A 3,820-nucleotide genomic window follows, 5' to 3' on the forward strand; every position below is an offset into this window, starting at 1 on the left:
TATTTGTGGCAAGGAGCTTTGGGGAATACTATATATGTATGACATGTCTTTTCCCAATGTTCCCATCTGTAAAATGAAATGTTCTGTGACCAGCCTTCCCCCTCCACTTTTCCCACCAAAACTCTTCACATATGGTTACAGAAAAAAGTTTAATTATTAGAAATATGTGTATGATTTATAAATGCTTACATTGTATAGAAACAGAATAATCAGACAGGCATTGCTTTTATATAGCACTTCATCTGATCCATACTCAACAAAGATAGGACACTCAAGTTTTCCTCCCTTGATCACTGCTGGAAGCCTTGGCTGTGCATTTAACTTGTAGCTCCTGTTTTCTGAGCTTCCACTAAAACTTCATTACAAGCACTGATTTTTTTTGTTTTTTGGAGGGGAAGAAGGTACACTTGAAAGAAAAGAAAGCCCTGACATTAACAGAAGCATGAGTACAATTTCTAAAACTTGGATTATACCTTTATAATCAACTGATCCAGTAAATTCTTTAAAATTTTCCCTGTTTTCCACCAACAGAAATTTAGAAATATCAAATATTCAAGTTCATTATGAATGTAATGATTAATAATAATTTTTCTATCATGGTCTATGTCAATAATAAATATCTCTTTTGGAGTATTATATTTCCCTTGGAATCAAATCTGTAGTATAATGTGTATTTCTCACTTGAGGATTAAACACATTCAGTAATTTAACTGCATTATTTAGCTCTCTTCCTATGAAAGGGAGACCTGAGAATATGTATTCAACTCTATCCTGGGGAAACAGAAGGGAAGTAAGTAAGCAGAAGTTTCATAAGAGGATAGGCTTAGAGAGTGGCCAGCCTGTTCTTTTCAGTTACTACAAGAAATAGTTAATAAGAGCCTACAAAGCACTGGAAATTCTGAATACTAAAATAAGTGAGATAATATCCCTGTCCTGAAGGAGTTCACATATTAATCTAGTTAGAACTATAGTGCTTTAGGTCAAAGGGAAGTTTTAAATAAATTTATGCCATGTCTTTCATTTTACAGATGGGAAAATGTAACCGATAATGCAAAGCACAAGTGTGTTAGTCATGGTTTTTTAGTTTCAAATAATAGATATCCAAGAAAATTAAGGTGAATAAAAAAGGAAAATGTATTGTCTTTTATAACCAATAGTCTAAGGATGGTTCAACTTTGGGCATTGCTAAAGTCTAAGTTTGGTGTAGCTTCAGGCACAGTTAGATCAAGGTGCTCAAATGCTTCTCTGTCCCCTCTCCATCTCATCCCTGCCTTCCCTCCCCCCACTTCACCTCCATCCTCTTTCCTCTGGCCCTTCCTTCTTCCTCTCTATCACTTGGCTCTCTTCACTTTTCATTTTGACCTTACCTTTGTCAAATTGGTTTCCTTCATGAGACAGGAAGGATGATGGTTGGAAGCCCTATCATTCACAAACCCAAATCAGAGAGAGCCTTTCTATTTCCTTCCAAGGGCAGAAAGGACCCAGAAGGACTCTTAAGGTTTACTATGAGCCACTCTTCTACCACTGTGGAGCTCCAAGTGATTAACGATCCTTCCAGTGGCATATAGAGTGGACAGTTCCTCAAAGAATTCTGAAGAGGGACGGGACCTTGTAAGGTTACAAAGCAAATAAAAAGGGGACTAGACCCAAAAACAAACCTCCTAGGCTATGAATTTTCCAACTTTACTGTAGGTTATGACTGTGGAGGGCTATAGTGTCCACCTCTCTTGCCTGCCATGATGCCGAGAGTGAATAGTACAAGAGCAACCACTCTTCCTAGCCTTGATGTCAGTTATTTCTGCCTGGTCTCACTCCACATTCGATTTTTAAAATGCTTATTTTAAGAATTTTATTAAATACATTTCTTTTCATAAAATTCACTTGAGATCTTGGAAATGGGTGGTTGCAAACATAATAAATAAATTGTACCCACCAACACTTTTCTCTTGCTTTTTACCAACATGGGGCCTCTTACTAGATATTCTCACTTTTATTATCTCTTATAAGAACAGAGTAGTTTTTCTAATATACTGCATTCCAATAGTTTTACGCTGGTAACTCCCAGAACTTGGCTCTGGGTTTTTTGTTTTATCTGAGTATTTACAAGGAATAGCTCTTTAGATGAGAAATACTCTTACCACAGACCCTCTGGTTAATTGCAGACTAGATTTTACACTTTTGGCTTATACATATTTAGTCATGCCTTCTATGTCTAACAAGCAAGAAGCAGATCAAATTCACATATTCATGGATATGAAAGGGTGGCTATTTGTAAAAATGAGAAAGTATTTGATTAATTTGTTTTTAGGTTGGTCTGGAATTTTCAAACTTTCATTTTTCTCATAATACTATTTTGGCTGGAAATGTAATGTCAGGTATCAGAAAATTATGTAAGAGTAGAAGTTGTAAAATGTAAGAAATTTCAATCACCTGAGATTTTCCTACTGGGGGCTCTTGAATGCGAATGCATCTTCTTGCTGTGTTCAGTCTTCCAACTCTTCATTCATGGTCACTCATTAAGGCAGACAGCCCAAATATGAATTTATCAGGCTGTTTGCTTAGAGAGTATATAAGGAAACATATTCTCTAAGCATAAGAAATCCATAAGCTGAAAAGCAATACCAGAGTCTTGGTGACCAATGCTTTTTCAGTCTTGTTGCTCTGCCCTCTTAAGCCTGCAGATTGCATCTCATGGTCCAAGATGGTGGCTTTACTTCTGCATAACAGCCAGAAAGAAGGAGAATAGAAGTAGAAGCAGGGCAAACTCCTTTCTTTTCAGTGCCACACTAGAAGATCCACTTACCACTTCCAAGTTCAGTTGTTCACATGTTTATTCTTCACCGTCTTCTAACCCAGGTTTTGAGGGTTCTGCAGTTAACTGTTTTCTACTTGAACTGTCTGGAAGTCTTATGTTGCTAATAATGGCAGTAAGGGCCTATCTGAAGATTTGGCTTATAGACAGCTCAAGAGCTATGGAGACTCTAATATGAGAGGTAAATTTTGGAAAAAAACCCTGTGAGTTATTGTGCTGATCAAGACGTTAAGAATATTTGTGGACAACATTACTCATTCAACACTTGCTGAATACTAATTTTGGGGTTCACTTTGTACAAATGCACCCATAACAATTATGCTTGGACCGTGCTCTATGCTTGACGGCTCTAGGATCAAGACCCGTCATCCCAGGACCCGTCAGCCTAGGATGACCACCTTCTGATTTCAGCCTGCCAATTAAGGCTATGGTATGAGGTGTTTTGTTCCCTTACCCCTGCATTTTAGCAATAAAGTATTTTAGTGTGTGTATCTCTGTGATCAGTGTAAGATGATAACTAGATGAACCAGTCTGTCACTGGATTCTAAATGCTCTCCCACCCCCAGATCAGTTTGTCTTGACCAATGGGAATGTTTCTGTTTGAGTAATGATTTGGACTTTGCTAAAACAACCTGTAAAAAGTTGACTACTTATGTAATGGATTGTTGGTTGGTCATAGAGTTATAGGTTCTTTTTTGTGTGTTCTTTTTACTTATTTTTATTTCCTTATTTTATTTTATTTTATTTTTATTTTTTTAAATTTTTTTATTTATTTATGATAGTCACAGAGAGAGAGAGAGAGAGAGAGGCAGAGACACAGGCAGAGGGAGAAGCAGGCTCCATGCACCGGGAGCCCGACGTGGGATTCGATCCCGGGTCTCCAGGATCGCGCCTTGGGCCAAAGGCAGACGCCAAACCGCTGCGCCACCCAGGGATCCCTATTTCCTTATTTTAAAATAATGTTTCGATATTGGCTTTATGATAGAAAAAATCCCACTTTATTCCAAA

The sequence above is a fragment of the Vulpes lagopus genome, chromosome 2 (assembly GCF_018345385.1).
Source record: "Vulpes lagopus strain Blue_001 chromosome 2, ASM1834538v1, whole genome shotgun sequence".
NCBI classification, from domain to species: Eukaryota; Metazoa; Chordata; class Mammalia; order Carnivora; family Canidae; genus Vulpes; species Vulpes lagopus.